Here is a 20,980-nt window from a genome sequence, read left to right as displayed (position 1 = left end):
AGTCAGCAGAACACTTAGAGTCTCCAGTCTGCTTTTTATGCTTACAAAAACCATGTTAAATAATTGCCTTTTAATAATAATGACTACTGGAAGTGAACTTTTCAAGGTACAAATAAATCTATTTATCACCAAGCTATTGTGTCCTGCTTAAATTACAACTTTCACATTTTGATTTCATTTGTACAGATATAGGGTCTTACTGATAAGTAAATAAGTGCTTTTTGTCAGGTAAGTAATATTAATATTACCATATGAAGTGGATTTGCTGTTAAAAGTATCTCACTAGGTGTTTGATTTATTCTATGATGCTTTCAATGATTTAATCATTGGTTAAATTATCAAAATATAATTATATATTTTTGATAAACAAGATGTTTTTCTTGGGATTTTCCTATGTCACCAAGAATAGAAATCAAGGATTGATGAGCAATAAAAAATGTCAATTTTTAGTGATGATCTCTGCCTTCTTAAAAAGTTCATAAAGTTTCAGAAAAATACAAAATTCATGAGACTTCAAAAAATTAAAAATTGCTTCTTTTATTTCAAGTGATAACATTAAACTTTATTTTCATTCTCAAAAATAAGTGTTAATAATTATTTTAAGCTATACAACATGCAAAAATAAATTTTGGTTAAAGATGTGAATATTAAGAGACTAAATCATAAATGTGCTAGAAGAAAATCTGAGTAATTTTTTTGGTAAGAATTTCTCTAAGTCATAAAGGAAATGACTGAAAAATGAAACTACATAAAACAATGTTTTACATATACAAAACTCAAAAAGCAAATTAAAAATCAAGAAATATGTTTAACACACACTACAGAAAATTTACTTTTCATAACATATAAAGAGGCTATACAAACCAATAAAATATTTTTAAAACACAGTCGAAAATATAAAAAAGTATTTAACAGCCAATTCACAAAAAAAGTTAAAAAAATGTAAATAGCCAGTGAAATTTTAATACGTTGTTTAATCTAACTGATAAGTAAAGACATGTAAATGAAAACCATGATGAAATATCATTTTTACTTTTCTGATTAGGAAAAATTTGCTAAAACCCAGTACTAATGAGGCTGTGTGAAAGCAGGATTCTCATATAATGTTGTTACATGTGTGTGTCAGAAAAATGTTTTTGAAGGCAAATTTTTAATACCTATAAAAATTTTAATTATATAAACATATCTAGGAAAGTATACTATGTGTATATTAAAGTAAAAACAACGATATATTTAGAAAGTGGTTTTTGTAATATTTTAAAACAGCAAAGAAACTGTAAATAACCAAATTTCCATAAATAGGCATTGGTTAAATACATTTTGTTACATCCATAAAATGGGAATATTAAGTAGCTGTTTGAGAAGAGGAAAAGATAAAGTACAATACGCCATAGTATAAACACTGTAAAATCTCTAGAACATATAAAATAAGCTATGACATTAAGAAAAAATACAAATGTATTTGAACAGTATGATTCCCTTTCTGTTTTTAAATTAAAGGTATGTAAATACATTTCTCCACATAAATACAGTTGAAACTTTTTATCTCTGGTGAATAGTACTATCAGTCGGTAAACATATACTTTTCATTTTATATCCCTGTGTACTGTTCAAACTTCGTGTGTGTGTATGTGTGTGTGGTTTTTTTGTTGTTGTTGCCGTTTGTTTTTTTTTAGACAGAGTTTTGCTCTTGTTGCCCCAGGCTGGAGTGCAATGGCACAATTTTTTTTTTTTAACCCTGTAAGTACATTTTAAAAATACAAATAGCAAAAAAATTGTTCAGTGTAATGGTAAATGTTGAAAGGTACATACATGGAAGTAAAGAGTGCTCCACTGTTAAATTTCTCATTCTAGACTTGTCTGGTCCCACAGTAAATCATTTAACTTCATTGGGTTTCCATTTCCTCATTTGTAAAATAATAACTAAATTAGCTCAAATAATAACCTGTAAGTTACCTTATAGTTCTAACAGTACATACTTTCATGTGTTACTAATCTAATACATAATGGTGGAAAAATATGTTTGAGGCTTAAATATCAATTTTGAGCACCTATGCCTACTACAATAAACAAATCTCTACTTGGTATTTTGTATGTAGACTGTAGCCATGTTTTTATAACAAAAGCAAACAATATATATTCTGAAAATTTTGGCTCATTGAATAAACTAAATATCATCTTAAAGACTATCCCCATGCACAAGTATCTCTGGGTCTCAACAGTTTAGTTCTGCCACGTGTTGAAGCAATATTGTCAAACAAGACTAATCAGAAATGTATTACTTATATACTTCACTGCCAACTTACAGCCACCAAGCTGATTTGTTGAATCCACCCTTGATATATGCTCTCATATATAGAAAATCATGTCAAAATATCAAAAATCATTTAGAATTCAGGTATATATTGCCACAAGCATTCTTAAAATGTTTTTGATATTCGATAACCTGATAGTGCATGCTCACAAGTTAAAATATTAACATCTATCTTGTTTCTAATTTGTAGTACTTGAGGCTTCAGTATGATAATGCCTTCCATTGTGACTTAATATTCCTATCATTTGGATATATATTTTTCAAGCAAAAATCTCTCAATCATTATTCAGATGACAAATTATAAGGTCTTATCAGTTAGATATAGGAAAGTGTGCATGTGGAATTTATGAGAAAGCAGGTAGTCCATTCCTCCATTTCTGGGTTCCATTGTGATAAGGACAGAATCATGGGAATTTCTTTGGTAAGAGTCAAGAATATAACTGATAAGAATGGTTTGTTCTTAATCACACACTGTAGTTTAGTTTGTAAATTAGGGCATGGGTAAAGCCTACTAAAAAGTATATTGATAGATTTTTAGTATTTCTAGTGAAGAAAAATTAGACTCTGGCATCTAAAAACCTAACAATTTCTAAAAATGTTATCTGACTCTGTTTTTCAAATGTTCAGTAGATGGCCTACCTTCTTGTGCATTTTTTTATATAGTATCAGCCTGGGTCATGGTAATACTATTATCTGGTATAACACCAAGCAATGGGAAAATAATGTGGTGAATGGACAGTTGATTAGAAACATTAAACTCAGGAAAATTCAATTAAAGATCATTTCAATGATTTACTACCATACATCTTTGCTCAGCTATGAATAAATAATTTTGAATGAAATTTTTGGTGAAACTTCTGTTTCAAGGTGAAAGTAGAAATGAGAAAAATAGACTTCCTGTGCTCACCTCAAATGGAGAGATGGCTACATATTCCTGAAAAGTTCTATGTTAAATCTTGGGCTCCTATGAGACTAATAAAAAAAATCAGTTTAATCCTTGATTTTCATTTTCAGTCTTGATATACGAGAAGGAGGAAAAGGGTTGATACTACTACTTGAAGAAGTGATATACCAAAGGGAGAAATGATGGCTCAAAAGTCCCTGTGGCTCCTCTAACAAGCCATGGTACCAGAACAGATAATCAAATTGCTAGGGAGACTAAGAATAGCAATAAATCCAATCCCTCCCTTTGTGACCAAACTTACTTTTGCTTTCAGAAATAACAAAATTTTAGGAGATATGGTTAAAAATTTACAGGATATGGCAAAATTTAAGGAGATACGGTTAAGCATTTTTAATCCATTCTCAAATGCTTAATATGGCTATATTTAGTACCAGGATAAAGGGGAGGATCAACTGGTTGCCCCTGAAGAAGCAGACCTCCCAAATGCACATTGTTAATAGTTGACAGAACATACCTCCCTTACCACAGCTACTCTAATACACACACACACACACACACACACACACACACACACACACACCCCTTGGATGCACAACCGTGCGCAACCTATAATGATTTAGAGATTGCATTTCTTGCGTGTAAGATCTTCCCTTGACTGGCTCCTTCACATTATTCAAACTTTATTTCCTCAGAAAGGCCACCTACACTCTGCCCCTGGATTACCAGCCATTCTTTATCCCAATTTTTTTTTGTAGTTATACTTCACAAATAACACCACTTCCTGAATGTATCTTATTTATGCGTTTCTTAATTTGTTTACTCTCTCTCTCTCTCTCTCTCTCTCTCTCTCTCTCTCTCTGTCTCTCTCTCAGTCTTCTTGTTCAGAGCTGTCTCTAGTGCCTGGGATCAAGTGAATTGTGATTGTTTCCTCATAATAGAAGAGTAGAAGAGTAATCCACACCAGAAAGAAATCTGCTTTCTAACAAAATAATAGTTTCTTCTCTTTGTTTTTGTTTTTAGTTTTTTCCAGCAACAGATACAAGACAAACTAAAATAGGTTAATTCAAATAATGTGTTTTGGGTGCAAATCCCAGTTTGATATTATCAAAAGAATATTTTCACATTTAACTATATTACCATTTCAGAGATTACTTAATTTTCATTTTCATTTTTGTTTCATCTTTTCTTTTCTGGCAGGGAAACCTAAGCTTATTTGTAAAACTTTTCTGTCATACAAGAGTACAATTATATTTTATCCAGAACAGATGTGCAGCAAAAGAGCTGAAAGTAAAGGAAATGTTCAGTAGATGAGACCTATAATACTAGTTCTGATTAATTCATATAATCACTCCATTAATTATCTATGTTTAAAATTCAAATTGTTTCTCTTATTGAGCATTCTTAAAGAAAACATACTAGTAATATTCCACAACCATGAGGTAGAGAGGGTCAACAAATGCTTCCAATTATATCCCAATTCTTTTAGGAATGGTATAGTTTACCTTCTGCTCCCTCTACCCACTCACCCTAACAGTACTCTCTTCCTTACTTAAGAGGGGAAAAACGCAAACATTTCCTGCAGTTTGAAAATCAACTTGGGAGAAGTAGAAAAACAGGTGTTTGAGTTGGGCAGAGCTGGGGTTAGTCCTGTCTCAGCCATTTACTGGCTATTTAAACTTACAAATTAACCTCTGAGCCTTGCTCTTTTAATCTAGACCTAGATATTCATGATTCCAGTGTTCATTTAATGGATGTATATTTGTATGTGTGGCCATATCCATAATTCTCTGTTAAGACCTGGCCCATGCTAAGTATAGAAATTAGACAGATCACCTTGTGGTCTCAACATGCTATCATCTGGCACAATACTTTTGTCCATCTAAGACACTAAATTTTAATTGTATACTTGGCTTATAGTATCTGGAGATCATTATGAAAAACATTTTCTGCAATTCACGATTTATTTAGGTCACAAGTAAAGTTATGTGAAAGTACCATGGACTATAAAGGTACATTTGGCATCTCAACACACATGAATTCATGAAAAAGATGGATGATACCAATGTCAGTTTTTAGTTCTGCAGGCCATTGGCAGAGTTAGTAACTACTAGTTACCTATTCTATGCCTCAACTTTGTAATCTATAATGAGAAAGTTCAGCAGTTTAAAAAAAATGACAGAAAATGATTCATAATTCCATTAAATTCATAAAAAAAAAACTAAGGTGCTAAGCCAACAAGTATTCTAAAAACAGAAAATATAATAAACTTTGTCAATTACCAAGGGAAAATATAATTAACATGTTAGCATATGTCTTAGTCTGTTTTCTGTCACTTATAACAGAATACTTGAAACTCCGCAATTTATAAGAAGTGAAATTTATTTCTTATAGTTCTGGAGGCTGGGAAGTCCAAGGTTGAGGGAGCAAAACTGGTGAAAGCCTTCTTGCTGTGACAACTCTCTACAGAGGTCTGAGGCAATGTAGGACATCACATGGCAAGGGGGCTGACCGTGCTAACACAGGTCTCTCTTCATCCTCTTAGAAAGCTACCAGTACCACTTCCATGATAACCGTTAATTCATTAATCCAAGAAAAGACTCATCCATTCATGGGCCCACATGACCTACCTCTTAAAGGCCCCAGCTCTCAATACTGCCACATTGGGGCTTAACTTTCAACATGAGTTTTGGAGGGGACAAATATTAAAACCATGGCAGTGTGTAAATAAGCCTTCCAAAGATATTTGTACAGAAGAATAAAATTACTCCCTACAGTAGGTTGAATGTTGACTAGCATCCCCCAAATTTCATGTTTACCTGGAACCTCAGAACGTAGCATTACTGGGAGATAAGGTCCTTGCAGATGCAACTAATTAAGAATCATGAGATAAAATCATCCCTGATTTAAAGTGGGCCCTAAATCCAATAACTGATATGCTTATAATAGCAGGAGAGGACACAGAGAGACACATGCAGAGGGGGAGGTCCTGTAGAGATGAAGACAGAGTTTGAAGTGATAGTGCCAAAGGCCAAAGAATACCTGGGACCTTCAGAAGCTGGAAGAGGCAGCGAAAGATTTTCACTGTGAGTCTCCAGAGGGAATGTGGCCCTGCTGTGTTTTGATTCTGACTTGTGGCCTCCACAACTGTGAGAGAATAAATTTCTGTTGTTTTAAAGTCACCCAGTTTATTTAAATTTACTACAGCAGCCACAGGTAACTAATACACTATCCCTGTACTCTCCAGGACTAAAACAGAGGAAGAGGTATAGCAGTTTTATAAGTGTAAATAGTGACCTGAAAGCCCTCAATTGATAGGAGCACATAAGGACAAAGAAAGATCAATAAGAAAACTTAAGAGTTCAAAGTGATGGTTTCTGGTAGCAGTAAGTCAACCTCAAACGAACTGTACTGCCTTCTATTTGGAGTTGCTCCCTCTTAAATCCAATGCAGATGCACTCCAAAAGTGATATAACATCTTCTAATCCAATCCTTTCAAGCAAGCCAGAAACTCTTCTTAAAGTGGAATTGATCCTTTAAAAATGAAAATAAAAATTAATAGGCTGGGTGCAGTGGCTCATGCCTTTGGGAGGCTGAGGTAGGAGGACTGCTGGAGCCCAGGAGTTTGTGACCAGCATGGGCAACATAGTGAAACACCCATTTCTACAAAAAAAAATCTGAAAATCTGCTAAGCATGGTGTTGCACACCTGTAGTCCCAGCTACTAGTGAAAATGAGATGGGAGGATTGCTTGAACCTGGGAGGCTGAGACTGCAATGAGCCATGATGATGCTACTGCACTCCAGCTTGGATGACAAAGCAAGGCTTTATATTTTTAGAAATCCATGTGATATATTGATGTAAATAATTAATATTTTACAATGATATCTGATCAATAGCAAAAGCATGCTGGAAATTACTTAATTGCACATAAATCAGCTCTCAAAAAAATTATTTATGTTTCTGAAGAACTTGATTCAGATAGTAAATATTACCTATTTTTCATCAATAGAAATTTAAATATAATATCAGTAACAAATTTACAGGGAGGAAAATCAATTTTCTTTTGGCCTAGAGTATATACTATCATTACACTTGGCAAAGACCCTAATAAGTATACAGAACATGGTTTGAGGCGTCAGACCAGCACGATTAAAGATTATGTTTGAATTGTCTCCTAATATATAAAATCAACCATTTTTTAAGTAATACTAAACTCAGCTATTCTATTTGATATGCAAATTTACGTCATTTTAAAAGCAACATTTTAGTTAATTTTCAGTATGCCTATTAATTATCTGTGCACATTGTTATGTAGTTACACTTAAATCTTAAATTTCAGATAGTCCCACCTGATTTAACATTTTATTTTTAAAAAGTCATAACCTGTGATATAATCCTCTTTTGATATGCTTAACAAAAAATAAGAATGAAAAATACTGTAAAAAGTCCAAATACTATTTAAAAATATATTTTAAAATAGTTTAAGAAATATATTTTGAAAATATATTTCACACAAATATGAATGTGTGAAATATCTATTCACACATTTTTACCCTAAATGTACAGGAACCCTTTCATTTAGAAAAATAGAAATTGTATTCATAATTTCCCTTGAAGACTCTAAAAACTGTAAGGATGATACATGCAGATATTAAGTATTAGACATTATATATTTAAAGCAGCAAAGAATGAAAACATTAACTTCCTAGGAGACTGCAATATCAAATTATTTTCTTTTGTTTTTTTAACTTAAGTGTGTATTAATTACGATTAGCAATTAATTAGTCGCCTAATATTCTAAAGGTAGAAACAAAAGGTTCTTACAACTCAGAGATGAATCTATTTATATTTGACTTTTTTCCCCCTAAGACACTGATCTCCTAACACTTCATAAGTTCAGTAAGATGTGAATATAGATAATTAGGATATTCCTATATAATCAGGTAGAAAGTAAATACATTTGTGTTAGTAGCTACAATAATTTGTATATAAATGAATGAGTGAATAAAAAATAAATCATAAAAAGGCACTGTTTGGGATTGGTATAAAACATTTACTTTTAATATATAAATTAGTAATATTAAGCAGATATATTGCAAATGACAGAGAATTGTTATTGAGGTGCAAATAACTCAGCAGTAAATATTAGCCATGACTAGGTTATAGGGTGTTTCTGAAATTCTTGCTTCTTTTTAGGTTAGCATAATGCTCTACTCAAGGTGTAGAGTAAATCTGCAATAGCTACAGCAAATAATAAGCAGTAGAAAAAAAGGATCTATACAGAAGACCATATTTTATTGCATGGTTTCAGAATACCACTATAATTATGATGATTAATGAGAAGAGGAAGAAGAAGAGATGTTTTTAACTTTAAAGTGCTTTGGTATGTTCTCATCTCTAAGTTACAGATGAGGAAACTGAGCCTAAAAGCACAAGAACAGCTACCTATATCGCATAGCCAATAAGTGATAACAGAGAAGCTGAAATCACTTTCTTCTATTTCTAAATCCTGTACTCTCTCTCTCTATTATATTGTTTCTTTATTCCCTCAAACCAGAGATATGTATTAACAGTAAAATTCTTAAATTACTACAGTTAAAATAGAAATTCCTCCAAGCCAGTGTTGAAAGTGCCACAGTATTTATAAAAATAAAAATCAGCTTCTTAAAAATTATTGTTCTTATATAAATTTAAAAAGAAGAAAATCTTCTTTGAACTCTCCTATATTCCTCATACAGAATCTTGGCAGTGATAATCTGCTTCCAAAACTGTGAACTAGATTGTGTATATGAATTAAAATAATAAGAACCTACAGAAATATATGGGAGATCTACTTCAGATAGGAGGAGTCAGTGATGGTCTGAGTAGCTATTTTATAATAAATAATATTATCACACTTCAGAGAGTTTACAGTCTGGCAGAAGAGAAAAACATTAAACTAATAATTACATAACCACTTATTTATTTACACCTGAGGTCTATTCATTATCTTTGACTATGCCATATAATTCCAATCTTAACTCATTTGTACACATTACTTAGCTTGACAATGCTTGATGTTCTCCTTTCTATTTCCTTAAGTCCTACGTTTCATGGTTTTTTCAAGGCCGAGCTCAAGTTCAGCCTCTTCCCAGCAGTTCACAGAAATCTCAGCCTCCACTAAATATCTTCAACACTTAATGAGTTTTTTTCAGCAATGGCAAATGGGTTTCCTATTACATGAAATTTCCATCAATTGGTAATGGTTGTCTAAAGTATTGTATTCAGAGGGATTCTAAGGTCAAGTTTTGGTGTATTGACAGAGACAGCCATAATGGATTAGCATTGTCTCACAGACAGGGATAGTGGGTATGTTCAATTTAGATCATTGACTTCACAACTAGACTGCCTAACTGTAAAAAAAAAATGTTTGTAGCATTCATTTTACACCAAATTCAGGTCTAGAGCATGCAATTTGACACTGAGAGAGCCTTCTTTTATTTTTAAAAAGCCTGTATCATTTCTCCTCAAGTATCTTGCAGATTCTTGCAGTAAGGACCATAGATACTTCACTATGCTCACGGCATGTATTCATGCCTTCCAATATAGTCATCTGCTGATGACAATGAATTACCATTTTAGAATTCACGCTTATGACTATTATTTATGAACTCCATTTATGTCATAGCTCCTCTCAAAATATTATCAATGTTAAACCCTTAGAGAAAATCTGTAACATAAGCTATAAAATGCAAGTAAATATGTAATCTTTATCATGACCAGATTCAAACTAAACATTAGGATATTGATGACACTTAAGGATTAAATATATGCCTGCCAAATAATAAAATGAAACAAAGACAAGATAAACAACTTGTTTATTTTCTTGAGACAGAGTCTCACACTGTAGTCCGGGCTGGAGTGCAGTGCTGCAATCTCACTGCAACCTCCACCTCTGGGTTCAAGTGATTCTCCTGCCTTAGCCTCCCGAGCAGCTGGCATTACAGGTGCCTGCCACCATGCCCAGCTAATTTTTTGTATTTGTAGGAGAGACGGGGTTTCACTATGTTGGCCAGGCCAGTCTGTAACTCTTGATCTCGTGATCCGCCTTACTGGGTCTCCCAAAGTGCTGAGATTACAGCGTGAGCCACCACGCCCAGCCTAAACAACTATTTTTTAAATGAGGTTAAACATTTTTTAAAAATCCAGCCAGGCGCAGTGGCTCATGCCTGTAATCCTAGCACTTTGGGAGGCTGGGGTGGGCAGATTGCTTGAGCTCACCGTGAAACCCTGTCTCTACTAACATACAAAAAATTAGCCAGGCATGCATGTAATCCCAACTACTCGGAAGGCTGAGGCAGGAGAATCGCTTTAACCCAGGAGGTGGAGGTTGTAGTGAGCCGAGATCACACCATTGCACTCTAGCCTGGGCAATAGAGCAAAATTCTGTCTCAAAACAACAACAACAACAACAGAAAAAAAAAATAAAAAATAAAAATAAAAATAAAAAAAATTTAGCCAGACATGGCAGCACGCGCCTGTAGTCCCAGCTACTTGGGAGGCTGAGGCGGAATCACTTGAACCCAGGAGGTGGAGGGAGATTGCAGTAAGCCGAGATCGTGCCACTGCACTCCAGCTTGGGTGACAGAGAGAGACCCTGTCTCAAAAAAAAAAAAAAATCAAAATCTGTGTATTTCAAAATATATTTTACATACTTATTATGTCCTAAAATTTTTATCTCTTTTTAGTATATTTCATTTCTCTGCACATAGTAAGTGTTGAAGAAATCCAAGGTGATTATTTTAGACCTTACATTAGACAGAAAGCTCTGCTTTACATTCCCCATTGCTAAGGAAGTGTATTCATCATATTCCATAACAGCTCACAGTTTGTTATACATTAACTGCTCATTCTCTGTGCCAATAAGACTGTGCTGGAACAGCAAATGAATTTGGTGCGTTCATTTAAATGATTCTGCAAACCACAGGCTACCCAGTTGTCTAATGATAAGAGAGCCCCAAAGCCACCTGATCACCATTATACTTGCTTATTTTTTTGGATTCACATGGTCAGTACTGTCAGGATCTGAATACGGAGAAGAATGCGAAGTAAAAGTATACCTCAAACCTAATCATGAAAAGGGATTTTATTAATTTCGGCACCAGTGATGATGTGGCTAAGTTGGAAGGGGAATGGGATATAAGATCTGGAGTGCTTTATCTGCTCCAAGACCAACGCTGGTTTTGGCACTTCTCTCACTCTAGTGAGTTGCAAAAAAACAAGCAGGTGCTAGCAATCTGAGAGACCACATGCCAGCTACAGCTGCTTCAAACTGATTCAATTACATCTGCCTGAATAGTCCCAGGACATCAAACTAGTTGAAGAGATCCATAGGTTGCAAGGAGACCTTGTCTATCCTGATGTGCAATTGTCCCTGAGAAAATGGTCTGCAAATTTCCAAGTTGTGATATAAAGTGATCATGCCATCACCAGGCATTAAGAGAAAAGATGGGGGAATGTGATGTTTTATTCGCTTTAAAATTAAAAATTGGTTGTAGAAAACACAAATGGCCCCTTTGAATTTAAATCTGAAAGTCACTGAGGCCTTATGGATACCTTGAAACAGCCCAATTCTGTGAGAACATTTCCTAAATCATTGGGTACAGCACATTTACAGAACATGCTCTTGGGATCCGGACTTCGCTCCAAACCTTGTTTGTACAAAAAAGGGCCAAGCAGCTGGGAAATTCTGGAGTGGAGTGTGTCCTCATTAGTTCCCATCTGCCACCAGAACTCAGCTCATGGCAAGTTTGGCTAAGTCCTGGTGTACTCAGGTCCAAATGTGGGTCAGTTTTAATTACACTATACAGAATTCAGTGTGCAGTTTTAAAATCCTTATTATACAGCACAGAGGAATGGGCAGCACTCCAGCTAATCAATTTTTTAAAAGTACATATATAAAAATTTTAAACCAGGCTAGACAGACAGTGGGTGGGAAAAAAATCTTAAAATGAGTACAAGGGTTACTTAAGAGAATTATTAGTGAAATTGGGTCATGAACAAGTTCTTTAAAACTTAAAAGTGAAAAACAAACTGTTTTCATGGGTAAGACTGGAAACTTATATAAGGTATACAATGTGCCTTGCTTTTTTTGTAAATAACAATAAGCCTGTGGCCAGGGTATAGTACACACGTATAAGAGCACTGGCTTTCATGTAAGCAGAAATATTCCCTATTTTGTCACTTTTTGCTCTAGCCTCTTTCAGTGTTTGTTACTTATAGCAAGGATTGAATGAAAGAAAAAAAAATCACAAGCTACCTGGTAATTAGTGAAAATACAAAGATGAGGAAGGAGAGGGAGTGAGAGAAAAGGAGAGAAGAAAGCACATGTGCTGAGTAACAGACTCTGGGCATGACTTGTCTCTCAGTGCCATCCACAAAAATGGGGGCCAGAATCAACCCATGCATGTTCAAATTCCAGCCTGTCCAAAAGCTTTATCAGGTTCAGGAGTGCTAAACGCTAAGACTTCAAAGACAACTGTCAGTAAAAAACTCAGGAATAAAGAGATAGACAGTCAATGATTAGGCATTTATGCACCATTTTGGAGAGCCAAAATGTCCCTTGGCACAAGTCCTAATGACAACAACAACAAAAAACACAAAAACCTTAAATGTTCAAAGTTTTGGGCTTTTGGGCTTTTGACTGAGTTGTTATCAGGTTTATTTATTTAAAAAGCAGCATAGGATGCTAGGTTCAAATAACCAGCATTGAATATTTACAAGCTATAAGACTTTAGACAAATTGCTTATCCTCTCTGACATTTTGTTTTCTCACCTGTAAAATGGGGGAAATAACATCCTCCTCATAGGGCTGTTGCAAGGATCCTAAAATACATATTTATACACACACATGTATTGGATATGTACATATCAAATATATATATGTGTGTACGTGTACACACACAAACACACACCATCTGGAATATGAAAGTTACTCAATAAATGTTAACTACTATTAATCCAATTATTATGAACTAAGTTTTGCTCTCCTCCCCCCAACCACAAAAAAATCACATGTTGGAGTTCTAACCCCCAGTACTTCCAAATGAGATCTTATTTGGACATAAGGTCTCTAAAGGGGTAATTGAGTTAAAATAAAGTCATTAGGGTAGGGCTGAATTCAATATGACTGATGAGAGAAACCTGGACACAAAGACAGATACTTATAGAGGGAAGACAATATAGAAAGACATACGAAGAAGATGGCTATCTATATGTCAAGAAGAAAGGCTGGAACAGATCCTTCCCTCACAGCCCTTGGAAGAACCAACCTGGCTAATAAACCTGATTTCAGACATCTGAACTGTGAGAAAACAAATTTCTGTTTAAGCCACCAGGTTTGTGGTTCTTTGTAATATGCCTAACTAAATAAAAATTCAATTAATCAATATTTACCTTGATTCATCATGGTCAAAACTACATATCTGGTGTTAGGCAGGTCAACTGTATTACCTCTGTTGAGTAATAATAAATTCTATATATTATCTAGAGCTTTTCCTTTATTTTAAAAGAATCCTTTTCTGATTGCTGTTCAGGAGGGATACTGCTGCAATATAAACAGCCTGGCAGAGGAAAATGGTTTACTATAATTAAGATCATCTAGCTTTTATTAAAGATAATTAAGGGAAAATCATACATATAAATTCACAAATCCACTTTTCTACTGTTGAATTTGCATAGAAGGAAATCAGAAAATCTTACCACATTAATTTCCTTCTCAAGAAAAAATAAGACCTTACACAGCCATATATGCACGGACAACTATGCTCAGTAAACCTGAGGCTGCTTAGATTGCCAACAGGACCACTTTTAGGTCACTTTGATGCATGTGAAAGTAACTCGTCAAGCATGGGTTCTTCATCATTTGCAAGAGACTGCTTTGAAGGGTATCTGACTTTCAGAACAGGGATGAGAGTTGTCTGGGTTGTGTCAACAAGCTTTCTATTGCAAGACACACTCCCATAATCAACAGACACTGAAGTGAACGTGAGCATCCCCATCTTAAGTTTTTCTTTATACAGCCCTAGGCTTCTATAGAAATGTAGCATGCATAATTAGAAATTACAAGTCTAACCATGCTGAACTGAGATACTCAACAGATATCAACAGAGCTATAACTTGACCAAATTTAACTTTCTTAATGTATGTGTCCCACATTTCCTTCAAATTCCTATAATAGTCATTATAACAATTTTTATATTTTGACAAGAGGAGAGAGGAAAAAAATAATACACAGAGAATACTATGTAATAATACAGAGGTGGTAGCCGTGCACAAAATACTTTGTATACCTAATTTACCTTTATCCACATATCCATCATTAAAAAGGAAGGTGGTGTTACCACCATATTATACATAGGAAAGCTTGAGGCTTAGTAAGCTCAGCCAACCTTGATGAGGTCGCACAGCTACTGAATAATAGAGCTAGACTTTTGGTAAATGTCAGTTGTAAGGAATCCAAAGTTCCTAAATTCAAACTGAAGCATGAGATTAAAATCCAGATATCCTAAGTGCATCATTGGGTTCCAAGATGCTGATTTATTTAAGGTATTCACAGGCTTGTTGAATGCATTTGAACTCACATTAACAGCATATGTGTTATTACTAAACCTAACTCAACTTATTCTCTTTATGAGGAAAACAGTGCTATTCATAAGCACAACCTAGACGGCTGTATTGAATTTAAATGAAATTAATCTTATTTATTATAAGAACACATGAAAATGGAATTACCATGCAATCATGCAATCTAGCAATTCCACTTCTGTGTATATACTCAAAAAAATTGAAAGCAGGTTGTCAAAGAGATAGTTATACACCTATAATCATAGCAGAATTATTAATTATAATTAAAACATGGGAGCAACCCGAAGTGTCCACTGATGAATGAATGGATAGGCAAAATGTGGTATATACATGCAATTAATTATTATTTGGCCTTAATAAAGAAAGAAATCCTGACATGTACTACCACATGGATGAAGGCTGAGGACATTACAGTAAGTGAAATAAGCCAAACATGAGAAGACAAATACTACTATATGAATCCACTTACATGACTACTTACAGTAGTCAAAATGACAGAGACAGAAACTAGAATGGTGGTTGCCAGGGGCTGGGAGTGGCAGTGCAGAGGGAAATGGGAAGTTATATTTTAATGGGTGTACTGTAGTGTCTTAGTTTTACAATATGAAACTGTTATATAGATTGTGGTGATGGCTGTGCAAACATTATAAATGTATTTAATACCATTGACCTGTATACCAAAAAATAGTTAAGATGGTAAACTTCATGTTATGTGTATTTTTCCACAATACAAAAGTTGGGGGAAAATAATAAAAATATCACATAAAGATTAGTACACTGTTTCATGATTTTTATAATATCTTCTAAGGGCAAGGAAATAGAGATAACTTTGTATAGAACCTTTGAGTACAATCTATGTGACAATGCCCAGACCAGGATCCCTGCTCCCAGACAATTAGATGCTCTTTTTTCAGAGTCTAAATTGCAGTAGTGGGGATGGTGGTGGTAATGGTAGTGATAGAAATGACAGTAGTATGGCTAAGATTTCTTCAGTACTTGCTATGTGCCAACCATAGGATTAAGACTCTTACATGCAGCGTGTTATCTAACTCTCAGACAACAGATACTATTATTTTCCTAGTTTCACAAATGAGGAAAAAGGGAACAGAAAGATTAGGTAACTTGACTGAGACCATACTAACAATAAGTGGTGAAGTCAAAAAGAACTCTATTGATACATCTTTGTCTCTCACTAGTCTGTATGCTCTTGAGGACAAAGATTTTGTTGTATTCATCTAGCCTAGCACTATGTCTAGCAAACAGCAGACATCCAGTCACCATGCAGAATAAAAAGAACTGAGGAAAGGAGAGAGGAAAGAAGGTGGAAAAAAAGAAATTATATTTAGACATGCTATGTTCTCATAAATGTGGGTTTTCTTTCTTTATTTCTTTAACTCTGAAATCACAGGGGAACCTGTAATAATGCTCAGGAATCCTAGAACATAGGAATTTCTCCCTCTTTGAGATTCTAGACTATGTATTCCTGACACAGGACCCTCCAAAAGCTGCTAATATCTGTCTAGTTTAATAATTAATATTCTAGCAAATATATATTCTTAGCTCATTTCTTAATTTCTAATATTGACACTCACAGAGAAAAAGAGTTTAATCTACCACACTAAGGTTCACTGGAAAAAACTGATGTCCTTGGTATTGGCCTCTTGCCCACTGGTGTGAACTGAGGTAAAAGAAAAACTGTCCCCTGAGGAAAGGTAGTTCCAAGCCTAAAAGTGCCACATACGTCATAAACCAGTGGTACTAAAATTGAGAACCCTAAACAAAAGGTTTTAATGCAATAGATACTGGCTTATTATGTAAACTGTGCCAATCTTATGTGATAGGCTTATGCCACACAAAATGGAACATTAGAACGGTCTATGTAAAACAGGTCTTAACAGCTCTATTTTGACTCTATTTACAGTTAAAATTTAGTGAGTCATAGAGACCATAATTATAAATATGTATACAGTAAACACAGGGTCCATTACTTTTGCTTAGCAAAATAATTACAGATTTTTAATATTCTGATCTTACCTGACCCAAAGGAATTAAACATACATTTTAGGGTTTTTGTTTTGTTTTGCTTTAGTGAGATAGAGATAGGGAGGGAGAGAGACAGAGAGCACAAGCTAGTGCTCAGGAAAGACGAAACAATAACCATATAACATAGAAGATTTGTCTATTTGTATGCTGCAAAATATTTCCAAGGTGACAAGTAACTTGGCCATTAATGCCTCAGCCTTATGAGTATGATGAGAATAATATAAAGACTTCTTGTAGTAAGTAAAAATTAGTTTAAAGCATATTGCAAATAGTGTTATTTCAATTATTCATTAAAAGAGTCAAAGACGATCAATTTTATCCATTAATTTCTCATTTTAAGGACAGAATTTATTAGTATACTCATCTCTATCTAACTTGCAGTATGAGAACTAAAGTAAGTCCATCAAGACTCATCCAAAATGTATAACAAGTAATAAGATTTTAGGACACAATTCCTCTATTTCTAATATAACTCCAGAAATGTTTTATTCATAAATGCATTCATTCAACATTTATTGACCAACTACTATGTACAAGGCATTGTATAAGGGGCTGTGGCAATCCTCTACTTACCTTTGTACTGCATTTCCTACTTCCAAAGAGGTTAAATTCATACCAAAGTGATTTGTTAAAAAAAAAAAAAATCCAAATGGGTCAATAATAGGAAAAGATACACTAACTCTAAGACTTCAGATTTAAGTTACTAAATGCTGATGGAAACTCCTCAGCATTTAAAAGAATACGTTAAAGAGAATAATGCAAGTCATCTGAATGTTTTCAATATTAGAAATCTGTGCCTACTGAATGAATTAAATATCTTTTATATTGAGTTGTGGCTTTTTATTGCATTTATAGAATTTTACCTATTAGCAAAATATATAATCTATAATAACTTTTCTATATTAAAAATATAGTTGTCAGAAAACATAAAGCCATAACTAAAAGATATTTAATACCATTACCAGTAACACGAAAAGATACCCAAGCATCTAGCATTTGTTAAAGAATAACATTCCATAAAATTTACATCTGGATTTTAGCCCCTCTTCTAGAATTAGTATTTAATCTTCACTTTTTTTCTTTCTCACTTCTAACCCAACTGCAACAGAAACACATGCACAAATTAAGAAATTATCTTACAATATACCCTTAAATTTTCTGAATATGCCCCACGTGTCCACTAATAGCCAAATGCTTTCAAATCTGTTCAGCTAAATGGATCAATAACTAGATCCAGCCTCACATAGTGGGGCTGCCAACATGATGAAATTGAGCCAAACACAAAATGGTTCTACCAGGACAAAAATTATTATCAACCCAGTTATCTGAAGAGATCTACTCTCCCAGGTATTGTTTTGAGAAGTTGGCAAACACATTATCTAGGGCAGTGAACAGCTACTAAAAAAAAAATCTGAGTCACAAAACAGAGGATTTGAAGAAAATATTTAGACGCTAAAACCAGCGATTTTTAGAATAAATCAATGTAACAGTTCAAGGTCTACATCAAGTAAGAATCTTTCAGAGTCAGAGTACACAAAATACGTCAGAGCACAAGCACACTGCTAACAAGCTTCTCTGTGCTCTCACTCATATGACACAGCTGCAAGCAACAATTGAGCAGGTGCAACCAAGCTTTTGAGAATTCCTGCCTGTTGCCCAGGAACCACAACACCGCATGGTTGAGATCTTAAACAGGTGCAAACATTTTTTTTCCCATTCGTCTAGTGCTTAAGACAGTGCAGCAGACAGTACATCTGCAACCACTCCATATCTAAAGCAACCATCACAGAAAATAAACTCAAAAACAGCAAAAAAAGTTTAAATAAAATAATAATGGCAAAAATGTGGTTTTGCATTGGTGTGACTCACCATTCACTTTAATAGTACAACTCCATAAAATATAATCTCTTCACCAGATGAATGCTTTGTAATTAAAATTATTCTGCCTCATCGAATCTTAGAAATGTTTACTTGATTCTTGCAATAGAATAAAATAAAATATATGTATAAAATGTACTATCCTTTGAGGCTGAAGCTGTCAATATCTGTAAGTAATCAAGAATTAACACTTTTATATTACAAAAGCAATCTTAACATAAAAATACTGTAACTTGTTAATATATAGATTTACATAGTTATAGGTAATTCATATACACACCTGTGCAGCTATGGGGCACAAACTTTCAATTTATCAGGTATTCTGAAATGTAAAACAAATATAAGTAAAAATTAATTTACTAAGTTGGAACCAGTATTTATGTTGCAACAATTCCTGCAGAGAATTAGGAAAAGTTTCAGTGCATAAAGAGATGAATTATTTTTTATCAATATTTTCCCCATAGGATATTTCATATATCTGAATACACGCACACACACACACACACACACACACACACACACGAGTCCCTTAGCAGTATATCATAAGTACCAGCAAGGGACTCTGACTCACCATGGCCTCTGAAACGCAAATGCTTTCAGTAGAGGATGAGGCAAACACTTTAAAATGATTTTTTTTTTTTTTTGGTATTCTTCCAAGACTATTGCCTTCCTAACACAAATATGACTGCTGCTCTCTAAAATGAAACTACTCCGATTCATCTGCACTCAGTTTGGATAGAACGTTGATGAGGAATAAAGGTGCTTTTGTAGAACAGTCCGCAAAAAAATGCATGCATAAATAAAAGTAAACTTTGAATGTTCATTAACTTTAAGTTACAACAGCAAATAGAAATAAAATTGATTGCTACAAGAAGGAATCAGATATAATGAAAAATGACTCAACCCATTTTGTCAAAACTGCCAGTGAAGTAAGTATTGATACAGAAGACTATGTAAGTCCACCACATTCAACAAAAGTAGCAGTTTACAATTAGACCTGAAAAACATTTGGATTTAGGTGGAAACTGTATTGCAACATGCAGCCTCCGAACTACTGGTATCCTTAAAAATATTTCATAATTCTAGCCAGGCACAGTGGCTTATGCCTATAATCCCAGCACCTTGGGAGGCTGAGGTGGGCAGATCAGATCCTGAGGTCAAGAGTTCAAGATGTGGCCAACATGGCGAAGCACTGTATCTACTAAAAATACAAAAATTAGCAGAGCATGGTGGCATGTGCCTGTAATCCCAGCTACTTAGGAGGGTGAGGCAGGAGAATCGTTTGAACCTGGGAGGCAGAAGTTGCAGTGAGCCAATATCGCACCACTGCACTCCAGCCTGGGCAACAAGAGCAAGGCTCGATCTAAAATAAATAAATAAATAAATAAATAATTCATAATTCGTTTTGAAAGCAAACTGATGTATTTAATTGATATAGTTCTTCTGAGCACAGCTGATGACAGCAACATATTATAGTTAGTAAGTCTACTTTATAACACTTGCTTAACAGTATGTAGTGATAATAATTTTGATGATGGCTCAATAAAATAGCATCCTCATATGCTTCTGATGGGAGTGTAGATTACAAAATGGTTTCTAGAAACCTATTGAGTACTATGTACAGGAATTCAAAGTTCAATATTTTTGCCCAGGAATATAACATAATGGAAAACCAACAGAAATTTATGTAAAAAAGAAAATTTTAAGATAGTAAAAAACTATAAGCAACCTAAATATCCAATAAAGATGGTAAAAGCTATAAGCAACTTACATATCTAATAGCAAAATAATTAAATAAAGCATAGCACATCCATATAAAGAAATATTTGGCAAAATTTAACAAGGTACCTTAAAAGAATATTTTAAATTTTATGGAAAAATGCACATTTATAGTATTATGATGCTATAACATTATCTAAATATATAGGGCACCAATTAAATGGACAGTATGAGATTATATGAATAAGAAAAAACAAAGAAGAAAATGAAGCATTAAGAGTGATTATATCTGGAAAATAAGATTATGGATGATTTCAATTTTTCTTTTTACTTTCATATTAGTTAATTCTCTATAATAAGCATTACTTTTTTAATAGGAAAAAATAATAGTAGGCAGGTTAGGGGTAAAAGGAAAAAGTTATAAAATGCTATATGGAATTCATAAATGTAATCTTCCTAAGAGAAATAAATCAATTCAGTCACACATTAAACCCACTA

At 34.0% G+C, this 20,980-nt stretch overlaps 1 protein-coding gene across 4 annotated transcripts in view; it reads right to left on the bottom strand.

Moving 5' to 3' along the window:
- Positions 1 to 20,980, bottom strand: part of ZBTB20 (zinc finger and BTB domain containing 20) — a 796,445-nt gene that overhangs the window by 543,709 nt on the left and 231,756 nt on the right. For all 4 annotated transcript variants that reach the window (XM_032299329.1, XM_032299328.1, XM_032299331.1 and 1 more), the window contains one exon: positions 19,044 to 19,085. The gene's annotated coding sequence lies outside the window, so the exon portion shown is untranslated. The remainder of the gene's footprint in view (positions 1 to 19,043; positions 19,086 to 20,980) is intronic.

The sequence above is a fragment of the Sapajus apella genome, unplaced genomic scaffold (assembly GCF_009761245.1).
Source record: "Sapajus apella isolate SASKATOON/1434 unplaced genomic scaffold, GSC_monkey_1.0 scaffold40, whole genome shotgun sequence".
Taxonomy (NCBI): Eukaryota; Metazoa; Chordata; class Mammalia; order Primates; family Cebidae; genus Sapajus; species Sapajus apella.
The sequence above is the reverse complement of the archived record's forward strand: the minus strand, read 5'-3'. Positions and strand labels throughout refer to the sequence as shown.